Genomic DNA, 14,781 nt, shown 5'->3' on the forward strand with positions numbered 1-14,781 from the left:
AAGTCACCCCCGACCTCAGCCTGTCTTTATGGCAGGCACCGCTCTTCTCTCTCTCTCTCTCTCTCTCTCTCTCTCTCTCTCTCTCTCTCTCTCCATCTCCATCTCTCTCTCCATCTCTTTTTCTCTAATTTTAGGCATTATGGTTGGCTAAGCAGATGCTGAAAGGTTATCATGTGTATCCTTTTACCTGATTTCAACACTCAGCTCCTGTCCAGAGTGATCATTTCCAACTCGTGTTGTCATAATGGATCCTCCTCTATCTTAACTACCATCTATTTCCCACACCACTGACCCATCATTGACCAGCCCTCCTGGCTTGAAATTTGTCAATTTAGGTTAAATTAAATTAGAGAAAAACCACTTTACCCAGGAGGCATCTGGTCCTATTTTCCCAACTGCAGGCCTTAGAGCAGTTTAGCTTTTTTGATTTTTTTTTTCTGCCTGACCCCAAAGGGTCCTTCTAGATCTCAGAGACAGAAGCACTGTTTTCCTTGGGTTAGAGGATGTCTCTTTTGTTTTGTTTTGTTTTGCTTTGCTTTTTGGGTCACAACTGGTGATGCACAGGGTTACTCCTGACTTTGTACTCAGGAATTACCCCTGGAGGTGCTCAGGGGACCATATGGGATGCTGGGAATCGAACCTGGGTCGGTCACGTGCAAGGCAAATGCCCTATCCGCTGTGTTATCGCTCCAGCCCCAGAGGCTATCTCTTTAAGACATTGCCCTACTATCAATATGTGTGTGCCCTTATAAAAGAAATTCCAGTAGATACTAGTGACAAAGGAATAAGAAAGAATGAAGAGAATTACACAGAAGATTTAGGTTATGATGTTCCTGTATGATTATAATTATGGAAAAATAATATTAATTTTTACAAACATCTAGAAAGTATAGCATCAAGAGTGAATCCTTGGGCCAGATTGAAATGGGTAGGGTGTTTGCCTTGTATGTAGATGACCTGTGTTAGATCTCCAGTATCCCATATGGTCCACCTGTGCACTGCCAGGAATAATTTCTAAGTGCAGAGCCAGGAGTAACCCCTGAGCATCGCCAAGTGTGACCTCAAAAGCTAATAATAATAATAATAATAATGTCCATCATATCAACTTTAGAAATGTCTTGATGATTGTAGATGAAGCAAGTCAGAAGAAGGATAAACACAAGATGATATCACTTGTACATAGCATTTAGAATAACTGGATGAGGAAATGCAATGTTTTAAAGAGAAGGATGTTCTACTCATCTTTAGCCCCAGAGTGGAGGGAGGAGAAGGAAAGAAAGAGTGGAGGGTAGAGAGAGAAAAGACAGATGAGAAGGAAGGGGGACAAGGTCCGGGGATTCAAGTACAAAGGTGTTACTAAGGAGAGATAGAGCCAAATATCCAAACCACAGTGTCAACAACACTGAAGTCAAGAGACCCAAACTTTAACAGCCAAACTTAGAAAGCTGCTTGTTCAGAGGGCAGGAGTGGAGGTGGATGAAGGATATGGGCAGGAACCGGAGAAAGTTGGTGGGGAGACCTTGGCAATAGTGGTGGCTAAATCTCAACTATGAGTAACTTTGGAAATCATGGTGCTTTAGTTTTTTTAAATGTGTTGATTAGGAAATAATTTTTAAAAAGAAAAGTAAAGGAAATGACTTTGATGATTACATTTCATGGAAAAGAAAGTCGAAGCAGAGGGAGTACATCAAACTTAAACACTTCTGCACTAGCAAAGAAACAGTGGCCAAAATTAAAACACTCCCTCACTGAATGGGACAAAATATCTGCAGAACATTCATGTGAAAAAAACACAAGTATCCAAATATTCAAATATTTTCAAAATTTTGCAACAAAATAATATACTCATAATTTACTCCTAGCTCTGTACACAGGGATCACTCCTGGTGGGCTTCGGGGACCATATGTGGTGCAAGGGATCAAACCCAGGTCAGTCTCAGCATCGTGCAAAGCAAGCTCCCTTCCCACCGTCTAAGTAATCCAGCCCCTTCCAGATAACTATAATTGATGGTCTCAGGACCTCTGAGCCTGTCTGGAGTGATCCCTGAGAAGAGACAAGTGTGCCCCCCCCAAAAAAAACAAAGACAAATCTCCCCTTTTTAACATTCCTTTTTCCTGGATCTCCTGTTTCTTTTGATGTTGTCCCACAGATCTTTCAGGCTATCTACTGTCAGATGTATCCAATCAGCTTTGCTTAGCCTACACAGGCAAACCTCACTCAATTTTGACCCCTCAGCCTGCCAGGAGAGATCTCTGAACATAGCCAAGTGTGGCCCAGAAAACAGAATGAAACAGAACAACAACAACAACAGAAAAAAAAAACAAAATAAATTTTTTTTAAAAACACCAATGGTTTTTTAAAAAAAACAATAGCCAACAACGTAATGCAGCTCTTAGGAAAGATGAAGTCATGAAATTTGCTTCTAAGTGGATAGTCATGGAGAGCATCATGCTAAGTGAAATGAGTCAAAAAAAGAGGGACAGAATAGAATGACTGCACTCATTTGTGGAATATAAAATAACATACTATGAGACTGACACCCAAGGACAGCAAAGACAAGGGCCAGAAAGATTGTTCCATTGTTGGTTATCTGCCTCATGAGCTGAGAGAAAAGGCCGATGGAACAGAGAAAGGATCACTAAGTCAGTGAGGGTTGGAGGGATCGTTTGGGATGGGAGATATGTGCTGAAAGTAGATAAAGGACCAAACGTGATAGCCTCTCAGTACCTATATTGCAAACCATAATGCCCAAAAGTAGAGAGAGAGTATGGGGGAAATTGCCTGCCATAGAGCAGAGGTAGGGTGGGATGTGGTGAGGAGGGGAACTGGGGACATTGGTGTTGGAAAATGTGCACTGGTGGAAGGATGGGTGTTCGATCATTGTATGACTGAAACTCAAACATGAAAGCTTCATAACTTTAGCTCACGGTGATTTCAGTTAAGAATAATAATCAGGAAATAAATAAAAACCAACACACCTTCCGCTTTTCACCTCTCCTCTTTCCTTGCTTAAAGACTGATGAGAGTCCCTTCCTACAAGCTTGCAATGATGTCACTGAGGAGCAACTCATCAGAGGTTCTGCTCTACTCAGGGTAGCCTCTTGCCACCAATCGAGAACTGCAGGAGTATAAGTACAAGGTTGGGGTGCTGGGATTTTTTTTCTTGAATCTCATTTTTCTTGAGCAAGGTTCAGTCCATTTTATTTTAATTTTGTTTTTAGTTGGGGAGTCACACCAGTGATACTTAGGGCTCACTCCTGGCTCTGCACTCAGCAATTCCTCCTGGCACATCTTGGGATGTTGAGGATCAAACCCAGATCAGTCACAGGCCAGGCAAGCACCTTACTCACTGCACTATCTCTCCAGCCCCCAAAAGGCTGGTTTTTATCTGGAATGAACTGGAATAAAGAAGCCATTCAGACGGACACACCAACAAACATCCCTCCTCTGCTGGAATGTCGCTCTCCTGAAAGGGTTTATTTCATGCCCTCATTTCCTCAGAGTCTTTGCCAAACCTCAGCTTTTATTTTATTTATTTGTTTGTTTGTTTGTTTTTAGGTGGGGGGATCAAAAACCAGCAGTGCTCAAGGCTTATTACTGGTTCTGTGCTTACTCCTGGCAGTGCTCAGGGGACCTCATGGGGTGCCAGGGATCAAACCCAGGTCAGCTGCCAAATAATTGAGTTTATGGCATTATTGGAGAGCAACTGCTCTCCCTCCCCACCCCGAGCAGAGGTCCTGGCAGCTGAAGACCTCCGGATCCTAGCCACAGCCATGCTCAAGGCCCCTCTCCACAGGTTCGGATGAGCCTCATACATGAAGGTACTGGCAGAGGAACCCAGGAGTGTGGGACCTGGGGCTGAGACCTCCAAGCCTGCTCGGATCGGGACTGGTCCTCCTCCGCTCAGTAGCTAGGCGGTCACACCCAGGGACCCCCATGCCCCCCACCCTGTGTGCTGTGTAATCCCATCAATGGCCAGCACCCAGAGACTTAAAAGCAAGCTCCCGGAAGAGAGCAACGCAGAGAGTCTCTTGCCCGCGCGCCTGGCTCTCTTCCCCATGGCCTCTCGGAGGGGCTGGGCTCCAGCTTCCCTCCCCACCCTGAGCACGTCCCATATGGTCCCCCAAGCACTGCCAGGTGCAATACCGGAGTGCAGAGCCAGGATGAATTCTGAGAATTGCTGGGTGTGGCCCCTCATCACCTCCCAGAACAAAACAAAACAGATCCAAGAAGTCAGCCTTGGACCATGACACCTCATAAGATACCCTAGACCTGGCAGGAGTGATCCTTGAGCACTAAGCTGGGATTACACATTGAGTACCTCTGGGTGTGCCCCCAAGGACTAACACAACAAAACAGACCAAACATGGCCTCAAACAGGAGAGAGTTGCACACTCCTGCCAGTAGCTACATTCAGATTTCCTCCTGAAACAACTCAGAGTTGTCCCTGACAGCCTGTGTGCTCCTGTCACTGCATCATGTCATTGTGTTACTCTCCTCCCACCTGCAGACAGTGTGTTAGACAGCACGTCTCAAGCTTCTGTTATACCCGAGGATCAGCAGGAAGCTCAGTGAAAAGACCTGGGGAAAAAGTCAGGGCCATGAGCACCAGAGGAGGGACACAAACCCCAGGGTCCTGACCAGAAGTCCCTGCACTGGAACAGGATACATGCTGACAGAGTACCCTCAGGAACCAGCTCACAGGACCATGGAGAAGACACTGCCAGATGTTCCTTCCTCTCCTACTTTTGTAGGATGCCTGTGGAGACAGGTGCCCTGGGCTCAGTCTATGCCTCAGCCCCAGGACTCCTCACTGGACCCCACAGGAATGTCCCCACAGGTTCAGCCAGGAGCTGACTCTGAGCCCAGTTGCTCAGGGTATCAGTGCCCCCTGCATGCCGGCCTCAAGGCAACCACAGCCCTGAAAGTGGCTCTGCCATCAGGGCAGCCACAGGCACTCATTATGGACAAAACTTCATTCTCCCTCCCACAGGCCAGACAGGGACATGCGACTGCACACCCACTCCTGAGAACCAGGGTCACTCCTGGGCCCAACTGAGCAAAAAACACAGCCCCAGCTCCATTCCCCTGGACCCGGGTTGGTCTGGGTGCTGAGTCACAACAACCCTGAATCAGCACATCTGCATGAGCCTCATACAGCACTCGCTCCTGTTGTGCAGGACTATTTTGAAAACTGCACACACAGCATGCTATACAACAAAATTATCCTACTATCCAGGCTGTTGACTAAGGACCATGATGTGCTTCTACCTTTTAACTATAAATATTCTATCTTGGGGTTGTAATACAGCATGTATTATCAGCTTGGAATCCACTGACCCAAGTCCTCCTACCAGGAACCCTATGGTTGCCTGACCCCCCAGCCGCAGTGATCCCTGAGCTCAGAGTCAGGAGTAAGGCCTGAGCACTGTAAGGTGCAGCCCAAAAGTACAGGAATAACAAACAGAAAACTACCCAAACAGAAAAAATATTCATGAACAAAGACAAATTTTAGCATAAAACATTTTAAGAGTCAAAGAGCAGGTCCTTAAAACCCCTTTTCGGGGCCAGAGCGATAGCACAGCGGGTAGGACGTTTGCCTTGCACGCGGCCGACCCGAGTTCGATCCCCGGCATCCCATACGGTCACCCAAGCACTGTCAGGAGTAATTCCTGAGTGCAAAGCCAGGAGTAACCCCTGAGCATCACTGGGTGTGACCCAAAAAACAAACAAACAAACAAACAAACAAAACCCTTTTCCCAGCTTTTTATGCTGCAGGAGCACACGATTTTTCCTGAATATTTATTCTTCTTACTCTGCTGTCAGATATTTTTTTTTTTTTCTGCTGTCAGATATTACCTGTGTGTATATGTTTGTGTGTGTCAGGAGTGTTCCCAGCTCTGCACTCAGGGATCAGTCCTGGAAAGTTTGAGGTTTACTGGAATTCAGCTGATCAAACCTGGGTTGGCTGCTTGCAGGGCAAGCACCCTACTCACTGTACTATGGCTCTGGCGCTTTCAAAGTAAATTTCTTCCTAGCAAACCAGGAGTGACCCCTGAGCAAAGCGCTCTCTCTCTCTCTAACCTTCACCCTCACCCCTATCCTCTATCCCCTGACCCTGACCCTAACCCCTGACCCTGACCTAAACCTTAACTCTAACCCTAAACCCTACCCCTACCCCTAACAGCCCTAACCCTAACCCCAACCCGAGCCCTATCTCTACCCCTAAACCCTAAACCCCCCCACCCCACCCCCTCCCTCACACTCTCCCTCACCCTAACCCCAACCCCAACCAGGCCGTTCACTGTTCTACAGTGCCATTCATATACTCTCAACCTTAGAGCAGAACAATTACAATTCACATTCTGTGGGCAGGGCAACTAAGAAATAAAGGATCAAGTAATTTACCCAAAGACCAAATTATTGACTATGTTAGAAACCTTTAAATAAGTGATAGGAACATTTATCGCTGTTAACTCTAAAAAGAGAGAAGTACTCAATCAGATTTTTCTTTCATTTTACTTTCTCTGAATTAAAAAAAAATTGGTGAAGTCACAGGTACTTAAGGAATATGCCTTGCTTGTAAATGTGACCACAAGGCCTTCTGAGCACCATCAGGTACAGCCTGGAGTCAGATTATCATGGCACCATAGTGGACATGGAACTGCCAGCAGCTCAGCTGTCTGACCAGATGGGTAAGAAACTCCTTGCTAAGTGCAAAGGTAAACCTTTAGTTTTTCTAAAGATCTATGCCATCAAAAAACTCAGATTCATTTTAAATTTACAGTTTAAAACAAAAGCACATTTTATGCTGTTAAAAGAAAATGGTGTGGTGCGGCCAGAGTCATAGCACAGCAGGTAGGGCACTTGCCTTGCACACAGCTAACCCGAGTTCAATCCCTGGAATCCAATATGCCCCACTCCCCTTTCCCCGCCAGCACCACCAGGAGTAATTCCTCAGTGCAGCACCAGGAATAACCTCTGAGCATCGCCATGTATGGCCAAAAACAAAATAGAAAAGAAAATGATGAGGTAGTACAGAATATAGTGCCCTTGTCTTGCACACAACCAAACTGGGTTTGGTCACCAATATTCCATATAAGTCCCCTGAGCCCTCTAGGAGTGATTTCTTAGAGCAGAGCCAGGAGTAGGTTCTGAGCACCATTGGGCATAGCCCCTCAAAAAGAGAAAAGAAAATGCCCAGGGGCTGGAGCAACACTACAGTGGGTAGTACGGTATCTGCCTTACATGCAGTCAATAGGAGTTTAATCTCTACACATTAGATGGTCTGGTCCCCAATTCCTGCCAGGAGTGATCCCCTAACAGCTAAATAAACAAAAACAATAAAGAAAAGGCTCAAAATGGAGGCACAGATGCTAAACTCACCAAGATCTAATACCTGTGGTATTAATACAGTTGAAACTGTGGTTTCAACCTGCCCCTGGAATGCCGTCCTGACTTGTCAGTACAGAATTTTTGTCAGCACTGATGATGTAATCTTTCCCATTCTCCAAGGGAAAATGGGATGATTGGTCACAAGATCTTTATCCATTCCCACATTTCCCATAGGTCGCTTACTCAAGCCTAATATAATTCCTAAGTAACTTATCTCGCCATTCTTTCTGCCTACAAAAACATCTCATTGTGTCAGAAAGGCAACAAAGGGCCTAAGGCGCTTGCCTTGCATATGGCCAACACCAGCCCAACCCTTGCACATGGCACTATATGGTTCAGGAGCACTGCCAGCAAGGATCCCTGAGCAGAATCAGTAATAAGCTCTGGGAACCACTGGGTATGGTCCTCAAACCAAAATAAGCAGGTAAACAAAACAAAAAGCTTTCATTAGACCAGGATAAGTCTGTGGGATGAGCATTTGCTTTGGATGCAGAAGGCCCAGGTTCAGTCCCTGGCTTCTCATGGTGCCCCAACACCACTAAGGCCAAACCCCAAACACTGAACTAGGGAGTACCTCCTAGCACCAGGTGTGGGCCCCTATCACCAAATAAAGACAGTCAGAACTTTAAATCAACACTGTTATTTTACAATGCCCTTACCTTGTTTGTCATCAACCATCATTTGCTGTAGGTTTTGTGGTTTCTCTAATGCTTCAGTCAGGTTGGGAAGAGTCTACTCATCATTGACACCCAAAATCTCACAGGAAGGTAATGATGGAAAACTCTGTAGAACCACATCTGTAACCAGCAGTTCTGTATTGATATAGAAACTTACCCCCACAAACGTTGTACAGAAGGGATGGAGCATAGTACAGTGGGTAGAACTCTTGCCTAGTATGTATCCAACCCAGCTTTGATTCCCAGCACTCCGTATGGCATCCCCAAGGCCTGCCAAGAGTCCTGAGCACTGCCAAGGGGTGGGGCGGAGGGGGAAGGGAGTTACACAGGAGAAGAACTTTCCTGAACAAGTTCAACACTGAGATTAAGACCCCCATTCAATTAATTATGTACCTTCTCTAGTGGACTAATACTTCTTTAGTGGCTGGCGAGCTAGTACAAGGGTTAAGGCACTTGCCTAACATGTGGTCAGTCACTTAGATCCCTGGAATCCCAAATGAACCCCTGAGCCCCCCAGGAGTGATTCCTGGGCACAGAACAAAGAGAAAAGCACTGCCAGTTGCCCAATTCTATTCCACCTCCAAATAAAATAAAATAAAATAAAATAAAATAAAATAAAATAAAATAAAATAAATGTCACAGAGGTCTAGAGATGTGTCTCAGTGGTAGAGTACCTTGAGATAGAAGCTAAGAGGTCTGATGCCCTGCTCTGTCTTCCATGGCAAGTATGAATTTGTGATCTCCAACTCCAAAATGATGAATTTCAAGTGCACGCCACCTAGTGGTACACTACTCCTAGAGACTGCAGCAACTATGGCAGTCATCATAACCACGGGCCAAGGACTCTGGCTTTGCATGTGCCCCAAGAACAGCCAGGGATGAGTCCTGAGCACAGAGCCAGGGATGGCCCCTTAGTGCAGATAGGTGAGGCCCCCCCCAAAACCCCCCCCAAAAAACCCCAACAATAAACACCTAAATAAACAGGAGAAGGTGGGGGGACTTAAATGAAACAAATAAATTTATATTTTGGTTCATGTTTTGAAGAATGTGACTGTGGAGTTTAATCAGGATGAGAGGTAGTAGGTCCTGCTCAGAGGACAGAGATGTGATGCTGGAAAACTGCAGCCACCTCGTCTCTGTGGGCAACTGGCAACCCCCACGGCTTTCTCTTGCCACCGCATTTGGTGGTATCGAGCCACTTCCCCACCCAGGGAGGCCAAAGTCATGGGTGGACAAAGGAGGAGATGAGGGCCAAGCTGGTGTAAATTTTGAGTTTGTAGATTCAAGTTTTTCATCTATGCCACCTCCTGCCGGTGCCAGATAATCTCCTCATTGGCCACCCTCCAGAATTCACAGCTGCTTCTCCTGGAAGGGAGCATAAAATGAGGCCCCACCACCATACCACTGAACTCTGAGCCAGAGGCGCCCCAGAGGGGGTGGGTGAGAGCCCTCCCCACCCCAAGGGACCCACTCTTGGCAGTCGACTTCCACTACCCAACCGCTGCCACACTCCAGGCTGCTTCCCACATGCTCGGGCCGAGCCTCACACATGAGTGAAGTTCCACGGATCCCAGATAATGTGGAACTTTGTGATCATGGATTCTGGGCTCAACAGGACCTGGGAACATAGATTCTCTGCATGCTTTCCCCAATCTCCAGCAACCCAGGGGTCACACCCATAAGCCACCTCCTGCCAGCACCAGATAATCTCTTCATCAGCCACTCTCCAGAACTCACAGCTGCTTCTCCTGGAAGGGAGCATAAAATGAGGCTCCCATAACCATGCCACCAGACTCTGCACCAGGGGTGTCCCAGAGGGGGGCGGGTGAGAGCTCTCCCCACCCCAAGGGACCCAGCCCCAGCAGTCGACCTCCACTACCCCACCTCTGCCATGCTCCAGGCTGCTTTCCACATGCTCAGGCTGAGCCTCATGCATGAGTAAACATATTCCTGGACACATCATCATAAAAGGAAATATGCCTCTCAAAAAAACCTGGCAAGCTACCGAGAGTATCCCGCCTGCACGGAAGATCCTGGCAAGCTCCCCATGGCATATTCGATATGCCAAATACAGTAACAATAACAGGTCTCATTGCCCTGACCCTGAAAAAAGCCACCAATTGTTGGGAAAAATGAGTAAGGAGAGGTTGCTACAAGCTCAAGACTGGGATGAATGGAGACATTACTGGCGCCTGCTCGAGTAAATCGATGAACAATGGGATGAAAGTGATGTGACAGTGACAGTTTTGGCTCAGGCTTTTTTCTTGGCACCTGGTTTCTCTGTCTGGGGGTCATGCCCATTGGTATGTGTTCAGGACCATGGAGTGTTGAGTCTCAAACCTGAGGCTTCAGCATTTTCCCCATCCTTAAGAACTTATTTCTTAAGGGGAAAGGATGCAATTCCTTTAAAAGAAGTAGATGAAAAGAAAAAAGAGGGGTAGAGGGGAGAGTCTAAGTGCTAGAGAGCTTAGGTGAAGATACTGGGTGACTCCCTGGCAGCATCTGGTCCCACAAGCACTGCTGGTTATGGCCCTGCTGGCCCCTGACAAGTAGCTGGGAGCCCCAAGAGTGGCCCCTACCTCCAGTAGCCCCTATTATAAAGGAAAGGAGAAGAAGAGATAGCTTAGGGGGCTGGAGCACATCACTTGCACACAGGAGGCCCAGGTTCAATCCCTGGTACCACATGGCCATGTGTACTGCTGGGAGTGAACCCCAATACTGAACCAATAGCCTTGTGTGATACAAGACCAAAATGAAAAAGAGACATAAACTGTGGGGCCTGAGAGATAGCACAAAGGTTAAGACACTTGTCTTGCATGCAGCCAGCCCCGGTTCCATCCCTGGCACCACACATAGTCTCCTGAGCACTGTCATGAGTGATCCCTGAACACAGAACCCAAGTTAATCCCTGAGTACTGCTGGGTGTGGGCCCCCCCAAGCTCACCCCCTACCTCTCAAAGAAGAGAAACACATGGTGATAAATTGCAAGCAAATGATGTGACATCTAATCATACCGTCTCCAATTGGACCAGCCTGAACCTGATTTCTGTACCGTCTTCCAGCTGTTAAACTACATATGGCCTTGTCTACTGGTCTTTTCACTTCAACTTCTTGAGTCACTTCTGAAAATCTCATGACTTGCTAAGATTCATAACAAATGTAACGTTATTTGGTTTCTTTTGCATAATAATTAAACATAAACACACACAAATATATACATATATATCAAAGTTCTTCAGAAATTATCAAATTAAATAAAAAATGTATCATTAGTTCACTTCTGTAACTATGTTTCTGCTTCAACTTTTCTAAATATTCAAAATGTTATTTTCACATTTAAGTTATTTGTGCTTTCTATAAAAATACTGACAAAACAATAATTAGGATAAACAAATTGAAGTTACCAGGCTCTCTTCATAATCTTCAGCCTTTGAATTCACACAATCATGCATACTTGTCCTTCTCCAACAAAGTACTTCTTGAACAGATGGGTTAACTTTTATTCTCAATATGGAACCATCTATAAAATACATTCAAATTCAAAAACATAAGGGAGGGGCTGGAGAGAGTACAGCGGGAAAGGTGTTTGTCTTTCATGTAGGTGACCCAGGTTCAATCTTCAGCACCACATATGGTCTTCTCAGTTTCACCACAGGTGATCCAGGAGCACAGATCCAGTGAGTAAGTCCCAAGTACCACTGGGTGTGAGCCAAGAACAAAATATGTATGAGAATGTCTGGGCAAAGGTGATAAGAACAGGGTGCCAGCACCAGATGTCCAGCCTTGAGCCTCACTCGACCTCCTAGTCACATGATTCCAAGATACAGAAACTGTCACGTATGTTTAGCAAGTCATCTTAACTGCAGCATCTAGCCTTGATTGGGATTGGACCAGGGTACAGCAGAGTAGGAAAGGTGATAGGCCATTAATGTTAAACTTTATGTAACTGGACCTTCCTGCAAGCCAAGACCCTCTATAAAATGTGTGTATTTGGCAGTAAAGTGAACAGTCACCGGCTGCTCCTGGAGGGTGTTTCTCCTTCACCCTGCATCTGCCTGAACCCAGTGCACAAGTCCGGGCAGCATTGGGGAAAACTGTTCCCCAACATTAACTATAAACACTCACAGCCTGCACAGATTGAAAAAACAATGTGGAAAACATGTAGAAGCCCACAAGCTCAATGAGCTAAACTATCACCAGAGACACAAACTACACGAACCAGCTCAGCAAATCCTCCAACAATGATGTTAGTGACACCGTGATGAAGGTATTTAACTAAATCCATGAAACTAGGGTACAGGAGTAGCAAAGCACAAGGAAGTATGAGTCAAAATGCAAAAACTACTACAATCAGAAATGAGTAGCAGGGTAAGTGATACAATAACCTCAACAGAGGTTCTGAATGGCAAAATAAGAGCAGCTGAGCAAGAGATCAAGGAACTCCATGATGAGAAGGAAACCACTGTGAAATTGCAGGAGGTAGAAAATAGTCTGAAATGAATAGCATAACAGAGAATTATGGGATGAGTTCAAGAGGAACAATATTAGGATCATCAGAGTTTCTAAGAAAAAAGAAGGCAAAAAAAAAGAAAAAGAAAAAAAAAAGAAAAAAGAAGGCAGATGTGATGAAGAAACAATAGTTAAAGACTCAACAATAAATCTCTTGGAAAAGAGCACAGAATGATATGTCATAAAGATGCCTCTAGACCCCATGCCAGGCTGTTTCAGGGCATCCAAGAGGGGGTCTAGTGAGTTTCCCTCCTCACCCTAATGGAGCCAGCCCCAGGAGCCAAAAATCTCCAGAACTTAATCACCACCATGCTCACAGCCAATCTCCACACACTCAGACAAGGATCATCCATGAGATAATCTATTCCTGGACCACGCGGCTGCATTTGTAGCCATGCAAAATCTCATACTTTATACCACTGATATACCAAGAGTAGCACATCACATTTGATGGAGTTTAAAGTAGAAATCAACCAATCTTAGGGGCAAATATATAGAAATTTGATAGATAAATATAGATATAGATATATACACACATATATAAGCTCACAAGTTTCAACCTTTAACGATATGTTACTAATCTCTTATAGAAGAGCTTAGTGGCTCTTTAGTGAAATATAATAATCATAACACACTTTCCTCTTTGAAACTGTTTTGGATCATTTTTTAATATATATATATATTAATTTGTATTTTATCACCATGTGGAAAGTTACAAAGTTCTCAGGTTTATGTCTCAGTTATACAATATTCAAACACCATCCCTTCACCAGTGCCCATATTCCACCACCAAAATCCCCAGTATGTTTTGGATCATTTTAGCAGATTATTTATAACAAGAAATACAAAGCAAATTACTTTGGTTCTGCTTTGGAGGCAGGATTTGAGGTTCAGGATGGAAACATTTGAAATATGGTGGTGGGAAGGTGTAATGATGGTGTTTGAATATTAAATGTAATCAATTACTGTGAACAATTTTATAAAAATAAAATTTTGAAAAAGAAATGATAGTTAAACAAATCATCTATAATAACTTACCAGAGTTGAGGAATACAAGCACTGAGATTCAAAAGGCTCAAAGAGTCCCAGTGAAAATAGACCGAATTAGGAAAATCCCATGACATATTGTACTCAAAATGACACAATCAAAAGATAGTCAGAATACTTAAAATAGCAAGATCAAAAAGGACCTTACATACAAAGGAAAGCCCATAATAGTCTCAGCAGATATATCAAATGAGATTCTGAGAGTCAAAAGAGGTTGAAGTGATATAGTTAAAAATTTCAATGAAATGAACACCTCACCAAGAATATTATATTCAGTTAGATTATTGTTCAGCTTTTGTAAAGTAATAAAATATGTGAGTGTTGTGCAACACGTGTGTTCAGTGGTCGAGAGTCACCTCCTGTCCTCCCCAGGCCTCCCAGCAGAGATACAGAGATACAGAGAGACGGGGGACCACAGCCTGATGGTGAAAATGGCCCATTTAAAGCAGAGATGCTACTTGTAGAACATCTGAGGAGAATTGAGGTATAGGGCCTAGGTGTGATTGGTGATTTAGAGATAAAACATTTGGCAGAGGCAATTCTCTTAAGGACATGAACTCAAGGAGACACTCTGTCTCCCAGTGACATCTACATTGCTTTTGTCTTTCCTTCTAGTTGTATATGTTAAACAATTAAGTTTACTTCTTACCAGTACTTGCAGTTGTTTGGATAAACACACTAAGAGACAAATATCCCAAAACTTAGTTCTCTGGGCTCTGAGAGCAAGCAATGCTTTTACCGTAAATCCCAGACTAAGTCTCCTCAGACCAGTTCAGCTTGTCTTTCCCCATGGAGATCCTGCCTCTTAAGTGAAAACAGCTTGCATCAAGACCATGCATTTATGCTTTCTAGACTGTCCTATTTTGATGCCAGAGTAGCTTCACCACTCGCCCTGGGTCCATCCCAGTCCCATGGCAGGACCTCCCTTTTGGGGTGTTAGGAACTATAACAACTGAAGTATCAGTCAAGTATGACCAATACCCAGAAATAGATATATTTTAGAGTTGATCAACTCCCAGATATTGGGAACATAGCATTAATGGTCTTTCTGTGTTTAACCAAAGAACACTGCTCTATAGTAAAATATAAAAAGGTTATAGGAAAAATAGAAAAGCAAGTACAAATACACAGTGCTTCAAATACAAATCACTA

The 14,781-nt window shown here is 44.6% G+C and overlaps 1 pseudogene; it reads right to left on the minus strand.

The window, feature by feature from the left end:
* LOC101541810 (kinesin-like protein KIF23) overlaps window positions 1-14,781 on the minus strand; it is a 97,364-nt pseudogene that overhangs the window by 34,800 nt on the left and 47,783 nt on the right.

The sequence above is a fragment of the Sorex araneus genome, chromosome 8 (assembly GCF_027595985.1).
Source record: "Sorex araneus isolate mSorAra2 chromosome 8, mSorAra2.pri, whole genome shotgun sequence".
NCBI lineage: Eukaryota > Metazoa > Chordata > Mammalia > Eulipotyphla > Soricidae > Sorex > Sorex araneus.